Here is an 18428-nt window from a genome sequence, read left to right on the forward strand (position 1 = left end):
CGACTTCTTTTTGGATTTAACAACTATTTGTTTCGCTCTGTTTCTTTCATCTACATACAAATCCCTGTCTGCCTTGGCCCTTGTTTGGAGCCATTTCTAATAAGCCTTCTTTTTATGATTGCTAGCTGCTCTCACTTCATCAGTCCACCAAGATGTTCGCCTTTTCCCATCTTTACACACAGTTGTTCTTACGCATTCCCTTGCTGTTTCTACTACAGCATCCCTGTATGCCACCCATTCACTTTCTATATCCTGAACCTGCTTACTGTCTAGTGTTCGAAACTTCTCACTAATCATATCCATGTACTTCTGTCTAATTTCTTCTTCCTGGAGATTTTCCACCCTTATTCGTTTGCAGACCGATTTCACTTTCTCTACCCTAGGCCTACAGATACTTAGTTCACTACATATCAGATAGTGGTCTATATCATCGAAAAATCAGTGGTCTGTATCATCGAACAATCCTCGGAAAACTCGTACATTTCTAACAGATTTCCTGAATTTGAAGTCGATTAAGATATAGTCTATTATGGATCTGGTACCCCTAGCCTCCCATGTGTAGCGGTGAATAGCCTTATGCTTGAAGAATGTATTCGTAACAGCTAAACCCATACTAGCACAGAAGTCCAGCAAACGCTTCACATTCCCATTAGCTTCCACATCTTCCCCACATTTACCAATCACCCTTTCGTATCCTTCAGTTCTATTCCCAACTCTTCCATTGAAATCGCCCATTAACACTATTCTATCCTTGCTCTTGACCCTGAGCACGAAGTCACTCAATGCTTCATAAAACTTGTCAACTTCATCCTCATTTGCAACCTCACGTGGAATACACGGAGACAATTCTAGTCCTGATTCCTCCAACTGACAAATCTACCCACATCATTCGCTCATTTACGTGCCTAACAGAAACTATGTTGAGTGCAATGGTATTCCTGATAAACAGCCCTACCCCAGACTGTGTCCTTCCCTTTCTAACACCCGTCAAGTACACTTTATAATCTCCTATCTCTTCCTCATTATCTCCTCTTACCCGAATATCACTTACTCCTAGTACATCCAGATGCATCCTCTTTGCTGATTCAGCCAGTTCTACTTTCTTTCTTTCTTCCATAAGCCCCATTATTATTGATAGCTCCCCATCGAATTCCATTTCATTCGCCAAGTTGTTTCCAAGGTATCCCTCGCCTGTCAAATGGGAGTGGGACTCCGTTACTCCCATAGGTCCGAGGCTTGCTTAAAATGTTCTGAGCTCGGTAAATTCATGAAGCAGGAGTCTACCCTACTTACATATAGTCCAAATGAGGATCTCTCCTCTAACCGGTAATGGACCACCGGTGAATTGTGTAGTCCTAGCCGCCTGAGCACAAGGAGGCCATGACTCAGAATATGTCCGAGATGACCACTCCCATTCCATAGCAACTGGTATCCCGACTCTCAGGACCACTTACTAGGCCACTCAACCGTTGCCTATGGTTCACGAACTAGGACGTGACTACAGTAACCCACACCTTGGTTTAAGTTTGAGTTTAAACTAGCATTAATTTTTCCCACATTGTTTTAAACTTTGTATCAAGTTTAAACTTTGTATCAAGTTCGACCTTCTTGACATTTTATTAACGTATCTGTTATTTTCCTAGTAGAAGGGTTAGTTTTGACTACCAGTACAGCAATATTTAAATAGAAAAGCTACTAAAATTAGAAGGTAGTATTAGCATTAGAAAAATTGAATTTATTGAAGTCTTTGGTTAAATAGGAAATAATTTTGATGTGCAAGTGAGGTTAAGAAGGCGCATTCCATCAAAAGTTTACAGTTTTGAAAAATCGGATGTAACAGAGTTTTTTGATGGATTTATAATTCATAAGCGAACAGCAAAGATGGTCCTGTATCAAATAAGGATTCATTTAAAACGTCAACTGCACGAAATAATGCTATTTTGCTAGAAGCAATGATTCTGGTTGCTTTAAGATATTATGCTGCAGGCATTTTTCTCATTAACATCGGGGACCACAGGCCTTATTGCAGTCTCTTTATAATATTATATAAAATACTGTTGGTGGTATGAATCAGGGTAACTAGAATAAAAGGTAGGCTACTCCGGCGGTTGAAGTTCCCATTGGCTGGAGCGCTATGACGTCACGCGATATGAACGAAAGCGAGTAAGGTACATAGTCGCAGTACGGCAAGCCTGTGAGTTCTTGTGCCTGTGAAACATCTTCTCAATCTTTCATAAAATATTAGTCTGGTTTAGTCCGATTTGATAAGTAATGGCAATTCCAATATTAAAAACGCAAAAATGCGTTAAATTTCATCACATGCTGAGCAGGTAGAACATCAGCTATCAAATACATGACATATAATACGATAAGAAATAAAATATTGCCATGCAACTCAAAATAATTAATTTATTTCCTGATGAAGTAAATATTTATAGCAAATGGCATAGGATAATATACATCATATCGACATCTTTATGGAATTATATTAAATTATTAAAACGTACGTGTCAGGAGACTTAATTACTTGATGAACCAGCCCTAAGCTTATCCTTCTTATTGGCATATTTTCTCAGTGCTAGCTCCTTACTCTTTGCATTAAAATGCCATATCCTAATAAATGTCCTGGTCCTTACGTAGAGACAAATTATTTTGTCATGGAATACTGGAAATTTTGACTTAATAATAGAAATAAGAGTTTTCATTACGTTCTTGCATCTGGATACAGTCTTACCGTGAAACACATCAAATGAAATTTCGAACTGGGCTATGTTTCTTAACCACTCATGACTGGGATGTGTGAGGCCCCTTTTGAAATAACCGAGATCCAGTAACAGGTCTCTTCTCGCACAACATTTTTGTCTCTTTCTTCGTATTTACTGTATATCGGATCACGGATACTGTATTATTTCACGAGCTTCAAAATATATTCAGAAATATAAGTTATTAGCACATAATAATGTTAATGTTATTGGATTTTACATCCCACTAACTATGTATTTGAGCACCTTCACCACCGGACTGAGACAGGATCGAACCTGTCAAGTTGGGCTAAGAAGGCCAGGGCTCTACCATTTGGGTTGCTACTCAGCCCAGCTATTAGCACATAACAATAATTACAGGAAATATTATTTTCATTCAGTCATTTATATCCGACACCTTTTTACCGTACGAGCTGTAATAATGGAGATATTCAAGAGTTTATCACAAAATGTTTTAACAACCAAGCATTGCTGATGAGGGAGTATTGTTATGCCATCGCAGTAGCAAACTAAATGGCTATGATGGCTGTTGTCGTTATTGCCTTTATAATATGCAAAATAATAATAATAATAATAATAATAATAATAATAATAATAATAATAATAATAATGTTTCCCCACATTGTAAGCGAGTGTCAACTGCGGGCTTATCCAGGTAGTTTGGAAGACTTCCTATCTCCAACAGCGGAAGCACTACAGTGGATTGAAAAGTTGGACATTCAGATATAACACTAATGCCTGAAGTGAATCAGTGTTTTTGTTATTGTGTATATATTATATATTATGTATATAATTTCCTTGCCATACGCTAATAATAATAATAATAATAATAATAATAATAATAATAATAATAATAATAATGTTATTTGTGTTACATTTCACTAACAACATTTACGGTTTTCTGAGACTCGAGGTGCCGTAATTTTGTCCCAGGGGAGTTCTTTTTCCTGCCGACAATTTATAGTGCCACACACGTTTCCATAATATGTTGACTGCATTTTAATCAGTAGAGTTGGTTCTACTTCAGATTCTGACAACATGAACACTGTTTACGTAGTGAACCACTATAAAATTATTATGTATCCGTGATCCGATATACAGTAAATACGTAGAAAGAGACAAAAATGTTGGTCGGTCGGTCACTTGCTTTCTTGGCTTACGCTGCGTGAACCATCAACGATAGATCCCAAGTGTATAGGTGGGCCGGCGTAAGGATGCACATGACAGCTGCGCATAATGTTGGTCACTCTGCAGTGGCGCACGAAGCGATGTTGCCACACAACAACAGCTGACTGCACGACATGTGAGTTTTAAAAACATGGGAGAAATTCTTGTAATGCCATCGCGATGATACACAATACAAATGAAATCGGCCGACAAAAATAGAACTTTCATCACACCGATTAAGTTTTACAATAAAAAATTTCATTACAAAATGATATGAGATACATATACTACGAAGTTCCTTATTATCGCGATGTTAGAAAATACGGAAAAAATCGGCTGACAAGAATCTCACTGTATATACACCAATAAATGTTAGAATAATATACATCGATGCTAACACAAAAGGTTTCAAGTAAACTCTATAAAATTTACAAAAATTCAGAAACCTTATTTTGATACCTGATTCATACAGGTAGAGGCTCGATACCCTCCAGATCACTGCTATACTACTGTCGCCTTTGTTGTTATTGTCATCGTCTAGGCAGATCATCAACGGAGTTGTAAGTTGAATTATCCATAACAATGGCAAAAGGGACTTTGAGCTGTAATAATCGTACACGTGTCTTCGTATTGCATCAGCCTGGAAAGATTTAATTCCTGTTTCAGGAGCTTAATTCGTTTCTTTCCCGGAGTGCTGTGAAACAAGTCCCTACTATCAGCCCCGTTTCCGCTATTACTATGTTCCCCAGTCCCTCTTTCCTTATGTTCCTGGAGGCGAGCACCTGTCTGAATAACAGTACGCCTTGGAAGCCCTAATGTTTGACATTTGCGTTCCACAACTTGATCTACAGGAATAGAAAGATGGCTATACAAGCGTACGAATTTATTCTCCTTCTCGTAAAACTCAAGAGTTCTCTGCACTAATTCTGATGCCTGACTATTGAGGGCCACTCCACGGCACAAAGGATTATCACTTCACGGTTCATAACTATGTTTTCGTTTCCGTGACATCGCACTGCATTTGTTAAAATAAAATTTCACAATTATCTCACAAAGAAAACAGAACTTTCATAAATGTGCAAATCACACCTCACCACGTGCTGGCGACGACAGGCGAAACGGCAACACTTCAATACGGTAGTCAAGCTAGATATAGATGGCACCACTATATTACCCACATTGCCAACAACAATCAACTGAAAATAGTTCGTATTTATATTGTGACTCGCTTAAACCTTATAATTTTTTTTTTAATGCTCATATTTGTGTATCAAATAAAAGATTATAAACAGTATATGGAATTAAATACGGATTAACATGAATGAAATGCGTTACTGTATCTGACATAAAAAGTAGTAGATTGGTGATTCTGATTGACAGGTGACGTTCTTCATTTCATTTTTGTAGTGCCAACATGAATTACAACTGTCAAGTGCAACCTTGTACCGGCCCACCTATAAGTGTACGAATTGTAGAGCACAGAAACCTCTACAAAAAAAGTCCGCGATGGCACATAACCTATTTCCAACCGGCTGCCCTCTAGAAGCGATTTTATGCTATAGTCCGTGGTAAAAAATATAACTCCTTAAAATTAAATAAATATTTCGATATCATCCTAGAATTCCTCATCAAAATAAATTGTTTGACTTCCTCCATTATTTTTTAAGGATTACAATAACCTTGTCAGGACATTATTTGCATGAATGGTTCAGAAGTTATGACCATTTTAGGCTGTAGTGGTAACACGTGTCAGCAGGACGGGCGAGCACTGTCTCATATCACATGGCGTCACGCAGAAGAAGGCCAGGGAGAGAAACAAGTGAGCGTGATGCGGGAAGAGACTCCCGTGAGTATGAATACTGTAATGTGAAGCATAAAAATATTCTAATATAAATTTTGTAATACATCCGTTCGTTCATGTACGGTGTGATGGCTGTAATTGTTAAAGCGTCAGGTTTGCATTGTGCGAAAATGTGAATAGGAGGTTCGAATGCAGTTGGTCGAAATTTTTTTTTTATTGGATCATAAAAATAATAAAGTGTTTCATGCTTGCTAGTAAACTAGTAATAAATTATAGTTAAGAATGTTCCATCGTAACTATTGCCAGCACACCAGCAATAGAAATATTAATGGTATAGGGAGATGAGTATTATGCATACCTACATACCGCGAACTAGGTTATGTTATAAACAAATATAGAATCAAGTAATACATCTCCAAATAATACATCCTCAGTGGTCTGTCTGCTGGATCCGAGGTTTCTGGGATTGATCTCGGCCGAGGGCGATGGATTTTAATAGGAGATAGATCCTGAACATGCTTGGAATTTGTTTCCTTGAAATTCACATAAACGTTGATTTCTGACGATAGGAATATTGCTAAAAGACCAGGATTTTAATATTTCAGCGTTCCTGTGTGTTCCGTAAGACAATATAGACATCAAAAAATACGTATTAGGCCCACTGTACTTGTTTATGGTAAAGCATGTTGGATAAAAGTAAGAAATAAAAGTGTGTTCCAAGAAATAGTAGACAATGGGTAAAATTATACAACACAACACTTCGCACAAATATAAACAATTTATTTATCAGTAAAGTTAATATCCCGCCGGATTTCTTCTTTATTCACTTTGTACCATAAGTACGATAGCATTAATTTGCCACAGACAGCTGATATTAATACAAAAATAGCGGTCATTGAATTACTTGGCTCTGATTGGCCATTTCCAATTGACCATGCCTTCGAATATTCTTTCAGTGCTGCCAATGCTAGCGCAGACTTGACATCATTAGTTTAAACAGGCGAGCTGTCGTTTAAACTAAACGAGTGTCAGATATTGCTGGAGAAAATGGACGCAGGTTTAAACTAGGTACTAGAGTTAAACGGGTTTAATTTATACCAGGTTTAACTCGATTTGGAAAAAATGGCCCTTACTGCCATTTCAGTTTCATTCATTGTAATTTCTTTATCCATTTCTTCAACTAATTGCCTTTCCTGGTGGTCCGTTGAATGAGTGTCATTAGATCTCATGTTCAGCAACTTCTGAGAAAATACTCCATCTATTTCTTATGGGTTTGTTAATATTATGCCACCTTCACCTTCATCATTTGTAAAAATCTGTTGTTTACTTGGTCTCTCTTTTTGTTTCTTAAGATACAATAATTTCTTGCTTCCCTGCATAATATAATCTCTCAATTTCTGTATGAATAAGGCCCAGCTTTTCCTCTTTTCTTCCTCTACTACTTTCTTGGCCAAATATTTTCTTCAACTTTCTTCAGTCTTAGATGTTATTCTTGCTTTCCATGCTATTTTCTTTTCCTTCACTTTAATCGTTACCCTATCATTCCACCAATGTGTCTCTTTGTCTTTCACCTTTCCTGATGTTCTACCACATACCTTTTCTGCACATCAAACCATTGCTTCCTTGAATCTTTTCCATTCGTCTTCATTATTCCCCATTTCCGTCCTGGGAACCAAGGGTATTATTGCCCTTTGAAATTCTTCTTGTATGCTTTTCTCCTTCAACTTCCATATTTTAATTCTTTTCTCTCTTCTTAATCGGAGTTTTACAATTTTACCCACTTTCAGTTTGCCCATCACAACTCTATGATCTCCACCAAATGCTTCTTCAGGCATGGCTGTAACATCTAAAAGGTTCTTCCGGTGTTCTTTCTCTATGATTATATAATCAATCATGGTCTTTGTTTGTCTATCTCCCCAACCTTACCTTGTAATCTTCTGACTATTCTTCTTCCTAAACCAGGTGTTTCCAACAGTCATTTTGGTTCCTCATGCAAAAATCCACAAACAGCTCACCTGAATTTACATTTCCATATCCAAATTGCCCTACAACATCTTCCTTTCCTTGTCTTTCCATTCCAACTTGTGCATTTAGATCTCCCATCAATAGCACTTCCTTATCTTTTATCTGCTAAACAGTCAATACTGATCTGCATTTAGGGCAGTTGCCCAGGTGGCAGATGCCCTATATGTTGTTTTCCTAGCCTTTTCTTAAATGATTTCAAAGAAACTGGAAATTTTGTTGAACATCTCCCTTGGTAGGTTTCCAATCCCTAACTCCCCTTCCTATAAATGAATATTTGCCCCAATTTGTCCTCTTGAATTCCAACTTTATCTTCATATTGTGATCTTTCCTCCTCTAAAAAGTCCTCTAGATGTTCATCTATGCAACCCGTTTGTGGGGCATACAACTGAAATAGATCTTCCATGCCATTTTCAAACTGGAATCTCATTACCATCATCCTATCGCTTACGCACTTTGTAGATTCCACATATTTTTGGATTTCTTTTCTAAGTATGATGGCTACTCTAGTTTTTGCTTCAGGTCCTTCGCTGTAATACAGCCTGTATCCTTCTTTCAGAGGAATCTCGCCTGTGCCCCCTCTTCTTGGTCTCACACAGTCCAAGTATGGCTATATCTCTTTCTTTCATGAAGTCAACCAGTTCTTCTGTCTTCCTCGTCAGTGTCAGGACATTCACTGTCACAATCTTGATGAAGTTCGGTGCTGGTTGCCCATTTACACAGTTCGCCCAGCACACAAAGAGCTGCGCGTTGCTTTCAGCAGGGGATGCCCTAACCTTTTCCGATCCACCACATCTGCTTTATCCATATAGGCTATTGTTATGATGGGCTCGCCACACCCAGAGGGATTTTATACCTACTGCCAGGTTCAAAATTAGGCCGCCCCTAAGATGGGGACGGACGCCTTTCATAGCCGCTCCTCTGGAGTACAGGCGCTACGGGTTTGCCCCTTCTGCCATCTCCACCATACTGATGTTCGTCTTCTCCACCGTAGATGCCGTTGAGGACTTCACCCATAACCCAGGGCAAGGTCCCTCCATATTTATGACCACTGGAGAGAGGGTGTCCCAGTATTTTAAAACCCCCAGGAATTGGGCTACCTGTTGGTCCGCAGGTTATATTGTGTATTTCAATCAACCCTACATACTGTAGGGGCCCCCTATCCACCACCTGGGGATGCGTTCTGTGGGGTCAGGTTCCCCTGGTTACTTCCGAAAGTTAACCTCACCCACAAGAACTGAGGTTATTTGCAGAGATTCTTCCTATAAACATTTTAATCCATATGATCATCTTGAAGTCATATGCACCGGATAAAACAATCCTTAATGAGTAGATTACAAATATGTAGTTTTTTTGAGATGTATCCAGCAGTTTTCCAGTTTTACAAACACAAACAGATAGTTAATCAGACAGACACCAACAGGAAAAATCCTTTAAATGATCAGTATCATGTATGAAACAAATAATTATAAGGAAATCTTCCTCATAAAATGAATGTGCAGACACATGAGCCTTATGATTATAAGTAAGTTATTATTATAATCATTATGGTATTATTATTATTATTATTATCATCATCATCATCATCATCATCATCATCATCATCCAGGTTTTCTCATGTTTCCTAGGTGTTCAATTAATTTATGTGGAATTAATATTCAAGCTGACTGAAATATTATGCATATTTTTATTTTCTCCCATTTTGGTTCCTGTTCAGCTCTTTCCTCAAAATATTGCAGGTTTAATAAACCACTATAATTCTGCAGTTCACTGTAAATGTTCTACCTGAGGTTTAGGTGATGAAATGCACAATTCGGTTCTTGGGAAAGTTGTCCTAGTTCTCGTACGACTGTTTTAACAACGATAGAATATCTGATTACCAAACACTTTTTCCAAGCCCTTTTTCCTAATATATTAAGTTCCTACAATTTTTGTCCCAAACAAATATTGATTCCCGAGAACATTTGCAAACGCGCTTGTTCCAAATTCAATAAAATGTTATATTGTCGCATAGCTTTTACATACGCTCAATACTGTTTCAGGGCCGATGACCTTCGATATTAGGCCCCTTAAAACAAGCAACAAGCAAGATATTGTTGGAATTTTTGAAACAGTGTTCAAAATGTAGGACTCTTAATTTCTTGAGAGCAGCATCACAGTTTCCTCAGTTTGAACAAATTATAGTTGGTTTAGTTTTGTTTCAGTGTCTGTATGTTCATTTTATACAATGGAACCTCGATTTTCTGTTTTTTTGGAGGGACCATTAAAATAAAACGTACAACACAGGAAAACAGAAAATCCGGCAATGAATGAAAACCATCGACAATTTGGCTGAACATCACGAAAATGAAATATGTATAATTATAATTTTGCAAACACTCCTAAACCAAACCAAACTACAGCCCCAATGGGCCTTTGCCTGCCAAGCGACCGTTGCTCAGCCCACAGGCCTGCAGATTACGAGGTGTTGCATGGTCAGTGTGACAAATCCTCTCGGCCGTTATTCCTGGCTCTCTAGACCGGGGTCGCCATCTCACCATTAGATGGCTCCCCAATTAAGGTAATCATGTAGGCTGAGTGGATTTGGAACCAGCCGTTATATCCAGGTAAAAATGCCTGACCTGGCCAGAAATCGAACCCGGGCACTCCAGGTGAAAGGCAGGCAAGTTAGACCGTGAAACTGGCATCAAACATTAATTACCGGTACGCAAGTTCAAAATCTCGATATTTATATTCAGTTTTACAGGGGAAACTTCGTCAGTTTTTCGTGAAAACTACTTTCAGTTCAGCAACTTTGATTAGTCAAACTCTTCGAAAAATCTAATAACGCCAAGCGAAACGACAATCGACCACAAGTAGTTTCTAATTCTCTCATCTAATAAAATAAAGCACATTAGATACAAAAGCGCCCAACATGATAGCAAAATCCCTTCTTTTCTTAATCTTCCATTGCAATGTAGTCTCCAGTATACTGTTCGTAGTCAGTTTCTGGAAATCTTATACCGCATAAATTAGGCTTTCATTGACTTTTAAAGGTTATGTTGAACTTGAGAACATGGTTTCAAATGTAAGTATCGATTCTGAAAAGTTCTCAAATGTATTATATTCAATTCTGCCCATCACTAATCCAATGAAATTGGAAAGAGAAAAAAAATTTCATCAGAACTTCAGAAATTACGGTTATTTGTGACCTTGAGCGAGCGTGCTTTCCAGCTGAGCTGACATAAAATTCCCAGTCTTATATTAGAACCAAAACAGTAATAGACAATCGCAAGACCTCCCATGGCTTTTTGTATGTAAGGTACAACATCTGTTCTGGTCTCGATAACATAATCGTGTACAATAAAATTAAAATGCTAGATTTGTGCAAGATTTGTCTTAAGAACGAGCAGTTTCGATTCCTGCCTGAAAGCCCAGTTACTATACAGTGCCCTGAGGAAGGTGCCGAAAACCTGTTCGGCAATACAATCGAAAAAAGTAAAAATATAAACTTCTAACCCTGGACATAATGTGGACGTTTTATACATTCGAGCATTTGACGAAACTCGTTTTGTCTTGAGGTAGAGCTGTCGAAATGCGAGATTCTCTATACCGCCTAAGATGTTCCCTTATGCAAGTTCACTGCTGATCGCTTTTCTAATACAGTACTTGCTCTAATTATTGCTATGACGGGGCGTTAATGCCAAGTTCCATAAGTATGCCATAGCCGTCCTTTTGTGAGATAAGTTACAGTTTATTGAAAAATGTTTGATCGAGGATTTAGCGTTGATTGGACTGAAATTTCTGCGCGGTTGATCCGGGAAATCGTTTCTTTGAGGAACGGATAATGCAGGTTTTTTTACAATGTGATTTAATTGCGATGCTTGCAGGACCACATAATTTTGAACACATAATCTGGAAAAACATAGTTTGTAGGCTATTATACCACCCCATGAAAAAGATACTGTATTTATACAAATAATCCCCACGTGCTTTTTTATTTTTATTTGAGGCACGAAATTGGGGTGCAGGTTTTATTTGCGTCAATGTTGGCAATATGCTCCCTACTCACCTAGTTTCCGATACTTGGTGTGCAGTTATGCTTTGTGTATCCGCAAATGGAGGAAAACTGCACTCATATGTCATATTTAAACGGAAAACAATTCAGACTTTTCATTTAAAACTGACTTTACATTTTAAAACTTCAGTATTTTACACAGTAATTTAAATTCAAAATGTCTCCATATCACGATAGAATGCGTCTTCTGAAACGTGCAGCAGTAGCTTTCCGCACTTTCACTCACTTCGGTGTGTTGACAGCTTGTTTCATAGCTGCTGAGTTTGAGTGAAATCTTAATTTTTTTGTATTCAGCATTTTAAGGAATGCCACAGTATCACGTTGGCAGTGTGCGAAGAAGCAGAATCTGCGAACACTGGCGATTCTCTTTGGCGATGCCGACAGTTGGCGAGAAATCGTTGCTCATAATTATAATCAATTCGTACACAACGAACAATATTGTCAATGCCAATGAAACTGCATTGTTTTTTTATGCCTAGCACAAACAAACTTTTTAAAAGGAGATGGGGTCACTGTACTGTGTTGCAATGCAGACGGAAGCGAAAGACTTCCTCTCCTCGTCATAGGAAGGTTCGATAAGAAACTATGTTTTAAGGGCATCGGGTAGTTTCCGTGCAAATACAAGGCATCTGAAAATGCATACAGTACAGAAATCCAGTTAGTTATCCAAGTGCATTATTTGAATACTCTTAATGCACCTTGTTGGAGACATTTTTGGAAATAATTCTTTTCCATCGCATTTGAAAGGTTTAAACTTTGAATCAATGTTAACTGCATGCAGTAACGGATCTTAGAATATTTTTTGATGTGGCAAGGGTTGGCATTTCTGAGGTATGAGTTGGTGGTTAATTCAGAATCACGTAATTGGAAGTCCGATCGTTGCATTTCAACGAGTTTGAATTAACGAGGTTTTACCATATCATAAAACTAACTTCCGAGTTTGCTGGTGTGTCTGTTTCAACTGTTTACATTGCTCGAAAAAGAATTATCCACCACCGGTCATGTTAATATTCGAATGAAGAAAAGACCGCATGTGAAAAGGGTTTTAGACATGGTGTGTAATGAATTTGTAAGTAATTTAGGAGAGGATACTAGTGATGCAAGCGAAAGCAAATCTTATAAGTTCAGATTAATGAAATATCTAGGCCTACTTGATAATTTTCATAGCAAATATATTTTATAGCAGTGATAATGTAATTCTCAAATATGTTCAGCCAAAGCAGCTATATCCTTGCATTTACACGTTCATATTTGCGTAAAGACCATGTGGACCTCGCAGAGTGATATGAAATGTTTGTTTATGCTTATGTAACTCTTTCAGTGGAAGGAATTTTAGTTCATTAAATTTTTTCAAAATGAGCCTCCCTAAAATTAGTGTACGGGGATTATTCGCGTAGATACGGTTTTAGTCCTCGAATGTTGCTGAAGTACTGAATAGTATTGGTTGTATCGTTCTAGTGGATATTGAGGACACCGAGCTCGAAGCTGTAGTCGCTTAAGTGCGACCAGTATTCAGTATTCGGGAGACAGTAGGTTTGAACCCCACTGTCGGCAGCCCTGAAGATGGTTTACTGTGGTTTCCCATTTTCACATGAGGCAAATGCTGGGGCTGTACCCTAATTAAGGCCACGGCCGCTTCCTTCCCACTCCGAGGCATTTCCTGTCCAATCGTCGCCATAAGACCTATCTTTGCAAGTAATCAACTTCATTTTCCGTATCAAAATTTAATCACTAAATTTTACAATATTTAAAATTCTTCCACCGTTTTGATACTTTTTTTTGCCTTTTGGCAAAAAATTTTTATTTGTCAACAGTACATGTTTCGTTCCTTATTTAGGAACATCCTCAGCTGTTATTGTAGCTTAGGTGAATTGCTAAGATTTAAAATACATGAATTTGCAGGTACGGTACATTGATTCATTTAAAAACTACTGAAAATACCAGTTAAATTAAATGATATTGAAAACAATGTAGGGGTTAGTGTGTTAATAATGTGAGAGCGGATGATTATTAACACAGTAACCCCTACATTGTTTTTAATATCATTTAATTTAACTGATATTTTCAGTAGTTTTTAAATGAATCATTGTACCGTACCTGCAAATTAATGTATTTTAAATCTTAGCAATTCACCTAAGCTACAATAACAGCTGAGGATGTTCCTAAATAAGGAATGAAACATGTACTGCTGACAAATAAAAATTTTTTGCCAAAAGGCAAAAAAAGTATCAAAACGGTGGAAGAATTATAAATATTGTAAAATTTAGTGAATAAGACCTATCTGTCGGTATGACGTAAAGCAAATAGCAAAAAGAAAAGAAAAAAAAAGAAAACTAGCATATTTTCTCACTTAACGAACAGTACTGCTGATCTAACAGTCCAAAGTTCCAGTGCTGGAATGACCAGGCCGCAGACAGTCGCGAACACTCCTGTGCCATTATTCCATTAAATGTGCACAGTACTCTTTCTAATCAGTGCCTCAGAGTAGGGATTGAATATCTGGAATGCTATGATGAACTGATGAACCAGTGTGTTAAGTACCAGTAGTATCAGAAAATGTATGAACTGGAGGAAAAGAATGGCATGCTAAAGAAGAGAGAGATCTAACTCCCCAACTACTTCCTGCCAATATTCAGGAAGACTGTTATACTCGGTATGCAGCAGTAATCCCATCTATCGGAGATGAGTGGCAGCAGAAGACACAAAGCACATCACAACAAAAAATGGTCAGTGTAAATGTTATTGTTGATTCAATTTTATGACCATTCTATATTGTAGGCCTTCACATTTAATTTTCCTCCGACTCTTTGATATTAGGGCATGTTATAAAAATTATAGCGTAGACTGTAGTTCTTCATTCCCCGACTTTGCATACCGATTTTCATTGAAATCTGTTCACCCATTGTCTCGTGACTGGGCGCTAAAGTGGACTTAGCAACAAAATCAGAATTCCTGAATATCTCTGTTATAGCCGGTACGGTAAAAATGTGTAAGACATAAATGATCAGAACTTTAATTGTGTGTCATTTATCGATAGGACCACTAATAACATAAATATTTGAGAAATACATATTAGGCCTTCCCCATAACTACCATTTCATTCAGCGTGAAAAAAATTAGTTATGGCCTAGATTGTAGTAACTTATTCTCTGTCTTTACATACAGATTTTCATTAAATTCTCTTCTGTTTTCTCTTGATGAGCATACATACATACATACAGACAGAAATTATGGAAAATTGAAAAGTGCATTTTCCTGTTATTGTGGACACGACCGATACAGAAATAAAATTCTTTTTAAATTTTGAACAATGTACAGACCAAATTCTTATTTTATATATATAGATGACTGCCTAATTGTACTTCCTCTTAAAAACAATAATCACCACCACCACCCTCCTTTTTCCGAAGTCTTCTCAGCCCAAACTTTACAACATTTTCATAATGCTACTCTTTTAAAAGAAATAAATTTAATTTTAAGCCCATATTGTCAATAGTATAATTGTTAAGAATCTTAATTAAAAGTTTTACCTTTACAATACCAGGAGTTATTTATTTTTCAAAATAACGTGTATTCGTTAAGTTAGGGCATGTTTCATCCCCATTATAGATTTAATCAGCTAATGAGCAAAAGACGGTATGTTATGTTCAGTCTTCAGCCCTAAGGCTGGTTGGATCCTCAACAGCTCCGCCATCAGCTGTCATAGATGGCCTAGGCATCACTGAAGAGGCATACTAGGGAAATGAGAAGTGAGGTAGTTTCCTGTTGCTTTCCTCACTGAGCCAGAAGTTGCTATTACATATCAGTCTGCCAAGCCCACTGAAATGCATGCACCAACCGACCCTATGAGCAACATTTTCACACCATTCATAGCAGGGACTGGCTGCAGAAGGAATGGCATTACTAGTATCGCTCATACCTCAGTCACTTTCATATTGTCAAAGCCAAGGATAAGACAGAGACAGATCAATGAAAGTAACAAAATTACTCTAGCCCATACCAGAAGACATAGTGCACTGTAAACACTAGGTCCTGCCAGCAAAGGCAAGAGCAGAAAACTAGATAAAAATAAAACAAGGATATTATGACACATTTAAATAATGTTGTATTTTTAATCAATTACCAATGACTGATTTGCCAACCGAATCACTTTTTTTTTTCTTTTAAACGCTAATCTTTTGTTGGAAATCTCCCAGAACAAATTGTGATCATACGAATTACGGATTTTTTAAAGCAGTAGCAGAAGAGAAATTTAGATGCAGGGAATATTAAGTATTCAGATAAGAGGATGACCTACGGTGTTATTACTTAAGCCCAAAGAGGCAAGGGAAAGGCAATAAATTTAAGCAGAAAGTGGAAGTAGAAGAGAAATATAGTTTAAAAATAGCAAATGCCAGGAGGCACCTAACAGTGTGAAATCATGGGCTGCACTCTACGGTACTGTTTAAATATTAACAGCCATGTTTAGCACTGGTTGTATTCGCTCTACAAACGTGGCCTGGCTGCCTACTCTCAGTAATATTCCACCGCCTTGCTTAAGAAGGTCTGAAGCTCTTCTAAAACTGTGGAAGAAGACCAGCCAGGACTCCAACCTCCCCGTTCACCAGGATATTACTCAAACTGCCCCTCCACGACTTAAGTCTAGATCTCCATCCTGGCGCACTGCACTTACACTGGAAGAATCTGGGTTCTCCATCACGAATGCCTGGTTACACCAATGGCAGCAGTCTTCTGTTCCTAATCAACATCTTGTGACTCTACCTCATGTTCAACCTCCCGGATTCCATCTACCCAGACGTCAATGGAGGACTCTAAACAGGATAGTCAATCAAGGAAGATGCGGCTATACTCTTTATAAATGGGGCTGGCAGAAGTCTTCTGGGTGTGATTGTGGAGCTACCTCGCAGACCATCCACCACATAATTGCCGAGTGTCCACAGAGAGCAATTCAAGGTCCTTTGGAGGACATACACAACGCAACTGATGAGGCCTTAAAATGGATCAATGGACTTGATTTGGAACTATAGGCTTCTGCTTGTATATATTGTGTATATATTGTATACTTATTTATATAATCTATCTGTGCACATCATACGATAAATAAATAAATAAATAAATAAGCACTATCCGAAGAAGATTGTAACTTCCGACGGTATTCAGCAAGTATTCTGCAGAATGGCAGCTTGACGCTTCTCTTGCCTTCTACGCAACGAACAACCATGAGTTTACAGGAATGTTGATGAAAATGGTGTTACTTAAAATTCCTGCTGGCAAGCAGACTGAGGATGTTGCCGTGGCAACCGGTAGATTCTCGGTCTCTCTGCGAGGGTGTTGGTCAGTCGACACAGAGCATGAAACCCATAGAAAATAGTAATTTTCTCCTTCGTTCTGTGATTTTTGAATAATATGCATATCAGAACCTGCTCCTGAATGAATAGACTATAAATATGAAGTTTGGGCGAGATCTGTCAAGCCATTTCCCCATGATGGTGGAACAAACAAACATAAAGGCACAAAAACTAAAAACCACCGATAGTCTTGAGTTGACCTAAAACAGATAAATACTGGTATATCAAAATATGACAAAATAAACAAAATTATAGACATCTTACCACTTACAACTTTATTTATATAGGTGGTAGCCTGCTTATATCTTCTCTTATGCTGCCCACAACTCTCTAAGGACGTTGGAAGCACTACTTTGATTGCCGGCTTGAGTGGCTCAGGCAGTTGTAGCGCTGGCCTTCTGACCCTAATTTGGCAGGTTCGATCCTGGCCCAGTCCAGTGGTATTTGAAGGTGCTCATATAACCTCGTGTTGGTAGATTTACTGACACATAAAAGAACTGCAGGACTAAATTATGGCACCTCGGAATCTCCGAAAACCTCTAAAGTACCTAGTGGGATGTAAAGCCAATAACATTATTATTACTACTTTGATTAGTATCTAATAGTCTGTGATGAAATGTTAAGAACTTAGAACACAATTAGACTACAGTCTACACAACAAGAAAATTTCTTCCTATATTCATCCAGCACTGTATATGTTATTGCTGCTGTCTCCTCTTCCCCCTCCTCCTTAATGTAGACCTTTTCCCAATCACTTTGGCTCTGCAGTGTGTGTAGATTAAGCCTAGTTTTATGGCTGGATGCCTTTCTAGGTACCAGTCCTATGTGGAGGGATGTGTTCACTGTTGAGTGTCTCTATAATGATTGGTAGTGGGGTCCAAGAGTTTATGATATGTCATATTTTTTATTTCTTCTGAGTTCCATTTAAAAACTTAAAACAAGCATATATTAGCATATCTTGACCTTTTTTAAGGCTTTGGTCATATTTCTGCAGTTTTATAAAACTTAGGTCATGTTTTAGTGATATCTTATTCATTTCTAAAGCACTTGTTTAACAGGTATCGCACATCCCTCAATTGTTGTTTGAAGCTTCCCAGAATTTTCCTTCAAATGAAAGTTTTAATAAACAAGATTTCTGAAACTTCTTAAATCTTTGTGTTCTTAAAATACCTTCTTAGCTAATCTTGTTCTGTGAAGAAATATGGTATTTAGGTTGTGCAGAGATGATGAGATGGCCAACAGTGCAGTCACAATGTAAGCGTCTGGAAGTA

At 37.9% G+C, this 18428-nt stretch overlaps 1 protein-coding gene across 4 annotated transcripts in view; it reads left to right on the top strand.

Moving 5' to 3' along the window:
• The window catches only part of Cdc16 (cell division cycle protein 16), a 300876-nt gene that overhangs the window by 100024 nt on the left and 182424 nt on the right, over positions 1–18428 (top strand). The gene's annotated exons all lie outside the window — the stretch shown is intronic.

The sequence above is a fragment of the Anabrus simplex genome, chromosome 1, assembly GCF_040414725.1.
Source record: "Anabrus simplex isolate iqAnaSimp1 chromosome 1, ASM4041472v1, whole genome shotgun sequence".
Lineage (NCBI taxonomy): Eukaryota > Metazoa > Arthropoda > Insecta > Orthoptera > Tettigoniidae > Anabrus > Anabrus simplex.